The following is an 8,346-nucleotide window of genomic DNA, read 5'->3' as shown; positions in this document are numbered from 1 at the left end:
TTTTAGCATCCTTAGGATCGACAAAACCTTTTATTGTATCACATACAACTTTTCTTACAAAACTGGTAAGAAAACTTGTTTTTGACATCCATCTATAAGATTTCATAATCGAAAAATACAGCTAATGCTAACATGATTCCGACGGACTTAAGCATCGCTCAGCTGAGAAATTCTCATCGTAGTCAACTCCTTGAACTTGTGAAAAGACTCTTTCCCACAAATCGAGCTTCATAGACGGTAACATTACCGCCCACGTCCGTCTTCTTCTTAAAGATCCATTTATCTCAATGGCTTGCCGATCATCGGGCAAGTCCACCAAAGTCCATACTTTGTTCTGATATATGGATCCTATCTCGGATTTCATGGCTTCTAACCATTTGTCGGAATACGGGCCCACCATCGCTTCTCCATAGCTCGTAGGTTTATTGTTGTCTAACAACATGATATCTAAGACAGGATTACTGTACCACTTAGGAGTAGTACATATCCTTGTCGACCTACGAGGTTCGATAGCAACTTGATCCGAAGCTTTATGATCACTATCATTAACTTCCTATTCAACAGACGTAGGCGCCAAAGAAAACATCTTCCTGTGTTTCATCACTCTCTGGTTGAAGTAAAGGTTCGACAACCTCATCAAGTTCTATCTTCCTCCCACTCAATTCTTTCGAGAGAAACACCTTCTCAAGAAAGGACCCGTTCTTAGCGACAAACAATTTGCCCTCGGATCTGAGATAGAAGGTATACCCTACTGTCACCTTTGGGTATCCTATGAAGATGTGTTTGTCCGCTTTGGGTTCGAGCTTCTCTGGCTGAAGCCTTAAGCATCGCAGCCCCAAACATTAAGAAACGACAACTTTGGTTTCTTGCCAAACCAATGTTCATACGACATCGTCTCAACGGACTTAGATGGTGTCCTATCTAAAGTGAATGCAGCTGTCTCTAACGCATAACCTCAAAATGAAAACGGTAGATTGGTAAGAGACATCATAGATCGCACCATATCTCATAGGGTTCGATTACGACGTCCGGACACACCATTACAACTGTGGTGCTCCAGGTGGCTTCAACTGTGAAACAATTCCACAATGTCTTAAGTGATTTTCCAAACTCATAACTCAGAAAATCCCCTTTTGATCAGATCGTAGGAACATGATCTTATTGTTATGATGATTCTTAACTTCACTCTGAAATCGCTTGAACTTTTCAAACGTTTCAGACTTGTGCTTCATTTAGTAGATATACCTATATCTACCCAAATCATCAATGAAGATGAGAAAATAGCGATATCCACCACACGCTTCAATTCTCATTGGATCACACGCATCAGCATGCATGATTTCCAACAAGTCACTTGTCCGTTTCATTGTACCTGAAAATGGAGTCTTAGTCATCCTGCCCATGAGGCATGGCTCGCATGTGTCAAGTGATTCAAAATCAAGTGACTCCAAACATCCATCGACATGGAGTTTCTTCATGCATCTTACGCCAATATGACCTAAACGGCAGTGCCACAAGAAAGTGGTACTATCATTATTAACTCTACATCTTTTGGCGTGAACATGTGTATTACCATGACCGAGATTCAATGAACCATTCACATAGGGTGCATGACCATGAAAGGGATCATTCATGTAACAGAATAACCATTATTCTCTAACTTAAATGAATGACCGTATTGCAATGAACATGATCTAATCATATTCATGCTCAACGTAGACACCTGATAACATTTATCTAGGTTCAATACTAATCCCGAAGGCAGATGGAGCGTGCGATGGTGATCTCATCAACTTTGGAAACACTTCCAACACACATCGTCACCTCGCACTTAGCCAGTTTCCGTTCAGTCCGTAGCTTTTGCTTCAAGTCACCAATAATAGTAACTGAACCGGTATCCAATACCCAGGTGCTACTAGGAGTACTAGTGAGGTACACATTAATAACACATATATACTTTGTTGAAGTTGCCAGCCTTCTTATCTACCATGCATTTGGGGTAATTCCGCTACCAGTGACCGTTCCCCTTACAATAGAAGCACTTAGTCTCGGGTTTGGGTTCAACCTTGGGTTCCTTCACTAGAGCGGCAACTGGTTTGCCATCCATGAAGTTTCCCTTCTAGCCCTTGCCCTTCTTGAAACCAGTGGTCTTGTTAAACCATCAACACTTGATGCTCCTTCTTGATTTCTACCTTTTGCGGTCTTAAGCACCGCGAACAGCTCCGGGATCAACTCCATCCCTTGCATGTCATAGTTCATCACGAAGATCTAGTAGCTTAGTGATAGTGGCTAGAGAACTCTATCAATCACTATCTTATCTGGAAGTTTAACTCCCACTTGATTTAAGTGATTGTAGCACCCAGACATTCTGAGCACATGCTCACTAGCTGAGCTATTCTCCTCCATCTTGTTGGCAAAAGAACTTGTCAGAGGTCTCACACCTCTCAACACGGGCATGAGCCTGAAATCCCAATTTCAGCTCTTGGAACATCTCATATGTTCTATGGCGTTCAAAACGTCATTGGAATCCCGATTCTAAGCCGTAAAGTATGGTGCACTAAACTATCAAGTAGTCATCAGGATGTGTCTGTCAGGTGTTCACAACATCCATAGACGACGTTGTAGGGGTTTGCACATCGAGCGGTGCATCAAAGACGTAAGCCTTCTGTGTAGCAGTGAGGACACTCCTCGGACTACGGACCTAGTCCGCATCATTGCTTACAATATCTTTCAACTTAATCTTTCTCTAGGAACGTATTGAAACAGGGGGCTACAACGTGTGCTATTTATCTACAATATATTTGCAAAGAAAATTTAGACTATGTTCATGATAATTGAGTTCATCTAATCTAATTATTTAATGAACTCCCACTCAGATAGACATCCCTCTAGTCATCTAAGTGAAACATGATCCGAATCGACTAGGCCGTGTCCGATCATCACGTGAGACGGACTAGTCATCAACGGTGAACATCTCATGTTGATCGTATCTTCTATACGACTCATGTTCGACCTTTCGGTCTTCCGTGTTCCGAGGCCATGTTTGTACATGCTAGGCTCGTCAAGTCAACCTAAGTGTATTGAGTGTGTAAATCTGGCTTACACCCGTTGTATTCGAATGTTAGAATCTATCACACCCGATCATCACGTGGTGCTTCGAAACTACGAACCTTCGCAACGGTGCACAGTTAGGGGGAACACTTTCTCGAAATTATTGCAAGGGATCATCTTATTTAAGCTACCGTCGTTCTAAGCAAATAAGATGTAAAACATGATAAACATCACATGCAATCAAATAGTGACATGATATGGCCAATATCATTTTGCTCCTTTTGATCTCCATCTTCGGGGCTCCATGATCATCATTGTCACCGGCATGACACCATGATCTCCATCATCATGATCTCCATCATCGTGTCTTCTTGAAGTTGTCTCGTCATCTATTACTTCTACTACTATGGCTAACGCTTTAGCAATAAAGTAAAGTAATTACATGACGTTTATGTTGACACGCAGGTCATAAATAAATTAAGACAACTCCTATGGCTCCTGCCGGTTGTCATACTCATCGACATGCAAGTCGTGATTCCTATTACAAGAACATGATCAATCTCATACATCACATATATCATTCATCACATCCTTTTGGCCATATCACACTCACAAGGCATATGCTGCAAAAACAAGTTAGACGTCCTCTAATTGTTGTTGCAAGTTTTTACGTGGCTGCTATAGGTTTCTAGCAAGAACGTTTCTTACCTACGCGAAAACCACAACGTGATATGCCAATTTCTATTTACCCTTCATAAGGACCCTTTTCATCGAATCCGATCCGACTAAAGTGGGAGAGACAGACACCCGCTAGCCACCTTATGCAACTAGTGCATGTCAGTCGGTGGAACCAGTCTCACGTAAGAGTACGTGTAAGGTCGGTCCGGGCCGCTTCATCCCACGATGCCGCCGAATCAAGATAAGACTAGTAACGGCAAGTAAATTGACAATATCGACGCCCACAACCGCTTTGTGTTCTACTCGTGCATAGAAACTACGCATAGACCTAGCTCATGATGCCACTGTTGGGGAACGTAGCAGAAATTCAAAATTTTCTATGCATCACCAAGATCAATCTATGGAGTAATCTAGCAACGAGGGGAAGGAGAGTGCATCTACATACCCTTGTAGATCGCTAAGCGGAAGCGTTCAAGTGAACGGGGTCGATGGAGTCGTACTCGTCGTGATCCAAATCACCGATGATCCTAGCGCCGAACGGACGGCTCCTCCGCGTTCAACACACGTACGGTTGGGAGACGTCTCCTCCTTCTTGATCCAGCAAGGGGAGAGGAGAAGTTGAGGGAGAACTCCAGCAGCACGACGGCATGGTGGCTATGGAGCTCGTGGTTCTCCAGCAGGGCTTCGCCAAGCACTATGGAGGAGGAGGAGGTGTAGGAAGAGGGAGGGCTGCGCCAGGGAAGAGGTGCGGCTACCCTCTCTCTCCCTCACTATATATAGGGGGAAGGGAGGAGGGGGAGGCGCCCTAGGGTTCCCTAGGGGAGGGGCGGCGGCCACAGGGGAAACCCTAGATGGGTTTGGGCGCCCCCACCCCCTAGGAAACTTGCCCCCCAAGCCGGGAGGGGCGGCTGCCCTAGGGGTGGCGCCCCCACCTCTCCTGGTTACGTGAGATGGGATGGGAGGGGCGCTCAGCCCCTTAGTGGGCTGATGTGCCCTCTCCCCTTGGCCCATAAGGCCCCCCAACGCTTGTCGGGGCCTCCGAAACCCCTTTCGGACACGCTGGTCATCACCTGGTACCCCCGGAACAATTCCGGACTCCAATACCCTTCGTCCAATATACCGATCTTCACCTCTGGACCATTCTGGAGCTCCTCGTCATGTCCGGGATCTCACCCGGGACTCCGAACAACCTTCGGTAACCACATACTATTTCCCATAACAACTCTAGCGTCACCGAACCTTAAGTGTGTAGACCCTACGGGTTCGGGAACCATGCAGACATGACCGAGACAACTCTCCGGCCAATAACCAACAGCGGGATCTGGATACCCATGTTGGCTCCCACATGTTCCACGATGATCTCATCGGATGAACCACGATGTCGAGGATTCAATCAATCCCGTATACAATTCCCTTTGTCCAGCGGTATTGTACTTGCCCGAGATTCGATCGTCGGTATCCGATACCTTGTTCAATCTCGTTACCGACAAGTCTATTTACTCGTTCCGTAACACATCATCCCGTGATCAACTCCTTGGTCACATTGTGCACATTATGATGATGTCCTACCGAGTGGGCCCAGAGATACCTCTCCGTTTACACGGAGTGACAAATCCCAGTCTCGATTCGTGCCAACCCAACAGACACTTTCGGAGATACCTGTAGTGAACCTTTATAGCCACCCAGTTACGTTGTGACGTTTGGCACACCCAAAGCACTCCTACGGTATCCGGAAGTTGCACAATCTCATGGTCTAGGGAAATGATACTTGACATTAGAAAAGCTTTAGCATACGAACTACACGATCTTTGTGCTAGGCTTAGGATTGGGTCTTGTCCATCACATCATTCTCCTAATGATGTGATCCCGTTATCAACGACATCCAATGTCCATGGTCAGGAAACCGTAACCATCTTATTGATCAACGAGCTAGTCAACTAGAGGCTTACTAGGGACATGGTGTTGTCTATGTATCCACACATGTATCTGAGTTTCCTATCAATACATTCTAGCATGGATAATAAACGGTTATCATGAACAATGAAATATAATAATAACCAATTTATTATTGCCTCTAGGGCATATTTCCAACATTAAGATCATGTGTTTCTTCAACAGGCGGTAAATTAAGACCGTGTATTTCTTCAATATGAGGTAAATTCTTGACATCTTCAGCTTTAATACCTTTTTCTATCATAGATTTCTTTGCCTCTTGCATATCTTCAGGACTGAGAAATAGAATAGCCCTCTTCTTCGGAGTTGCTTTAGGAATAGGCTCAGGAGCTGGCTCAGGAAGTGTCCAATTATTTTCATTTGTCAACATATTATTCAATAGAATTTCAGCTTCATCCGGTGTTCTTTCCCTGAAAACAGAACCAACACAACTATCTAGGTAATCTCTGGAGGCATCGCTTAGTCCATTATAAAAGATATCAAGTATTTCATTTTTCTTAAGAGGATGATCAGGGAAAGCATTAAGTAATTGGATAAGCCTCCCCAAGCTTGTGGGAGACTCTCTTCTTCAATTTGCACAAAATTATATATATCCCTTAAAACAACTTGTTTCTTATGAGCAGGGAAATATTTAGCAGAGAAGTAATAAATCATATCCTGGGGACTACGCACACAACCAGGATCAAGGGAATTAAACCATATCTTAGCATCTCACTTTAATGAGAACAGAAATATTTTAAGGATCTAAAAGTAACAAGTTCTCCCATCATTAGTGAACAGGGTGGCTATATCATTTAATTTAGTAAGATGTGCCACAACAGTTCAGATTCATAGCCATGAAAAGGATCAGATTCGACCAAAGTAATTATATCAGGATCAACAAAGAATTCATAATCCTTATCAGTAACAAAGATAGGTGAAGTAGCAAAAGCAGGGTGAGGTTTCATCCTAGCATTTAGAGATTGCTTATTCCATTTAGCTAATAACCTCTTAAGTTCATAACTATCTTTGCAAGCTAAAATAGCTAAAGAAGCTTCTTTATCAAAAACATAACCCTTAGGAATAACGGGCAAGTCTTCATCATCACTTTCATCAATATTATCAGATTCAATATTTTCATTCTCTCTAACCCTAGCAAGTTGTTCATCAAGAAATTCACCAAGTGGCACAGTAGTATCAAGCATAGAAGTAGTTTCATCATAAGTATCATGCATAGCAGAAGTGGCATCATCAATAACATGCGACATATCAGAACGAATAGCAGAAGCAGGTTTAGGTGTCGCAAGCTCACTCAAAACAAAAGGTGAATCAAGTGCAGAGCTAGATGGCAGTTCCTTACCTCCCCTCGTAGTTGAGGGATAAATCTTGGTTTTTTGATCTCTCAAGTTCTTCATAATGATAAGCAGATATAAATCCCAAGTGACTCAAAGAATAGAGCTATGCTCCCCGGCAACGGCGCCAGAAAATAGTCTTGATAACCCACAAGTATAGGGGATCGCAACAGTTTTCGAGGGTAGAGTATTCAACCCAAATTTATTGATTCGACACAAGGGGAGCCAAAGAATATTCTCAAGTATTAGCAGCTGAGTTGCCAATTCAACCACACCTGGAAACTTAATATCTGCAGCAAAGTATTTAGTAGCAAAGTAATATGATAGTAGTGGTAACGGTAGCAAAAGGTAATGATAGCAAAAGTAATGTTTTTGGTATTTTGTAGTGATGATAGCAATAGCAACGGAAAAGTAAATAAGCGAAGAACATTATATGGAAAGCTCGTAGGCAATGGATCGGTGATGGAGAATTATGCCGGATGTGGTTCATCATGTAACAGTCATAACCTAGGGTGACACAGAACTAGCTCCAATTCATCAATGTAATGTAGGCATGTATTCTGAATATAGTCATACGTGCTTATGGAAAAGAACTTGCATGACATCTTTTGTCCTACCCTCCCGTGGCAGCAGGGTCCTAATGGAAACTAAGGGATATTAAGGCCTCCTTTTAATAGAGTACCGGAACAAAGCATTAGCACATAGTGAATACATGAACTCCTCAAACTATGGTAATCATCGGTAAGTATCCCGATTATTGTCACTTCGGGGTTAACGGATCATAACACATAATAGGTGATTATAGACTTGCAAGATAGAATCAAGAACTCTCATAGATTGATGAAAACATGATAGGTTCAGATCTGAAATCATGGCACTCGGGCCCTAGTGACAAGAATTAAGCATAGCAAAGTCATAGCAACATCAATCTCAGAACATAGTGGATACTAGGGATCAAACCCTAACAAAACTAACTCGATTACATGATAGATCTCATCCAACCCATCACCGTCCAACAAATCTACTATGGAATTACTCACGCACAACGATGAGCATCATGAAATTGGTGATGGAGGATGGTTGATGATGATGATGGCGACGGATTCCCCTCTCCAGAGCCCCGAACGAACTCCAGATCAGCCTCCCGAGAGGTTTTAGGGCTTGGCGGCGTCTCCGTATCGTAAAACGCGACGAATCCTTCTCCCTGATTTTTTCTCTCCGAAACCAAATATATAGAGTTGGAGTTGAGGTCGGAGGAGCTCTAGGGGGCCCACGAGGTAGGGGGTGCGCCCTAGGGGGGCAGGCGCGCCCCCCACCCTCGTGGACAGGTGGT

The sequence above is a fragment of the Triticum urartu genome, chromosome 5 (assembly GCF_003073215.2).
Source record: "Triticum urartu cultivar G1812 chromosome 5, Tu2.1, whole genome shotgun sequence".
In the NCBI taxonomy this organism is placed as follows: Eukaryota; Viridiplantae; Streptophyta; class Magnoliopsida; order Poales; family Poaceae; genus Triticum; species Triticum urartu.
The sequence above is the reverse complement of the archived record's forward strand: the minus strand, read 5'-3'. Positions refer to the sequence as shown.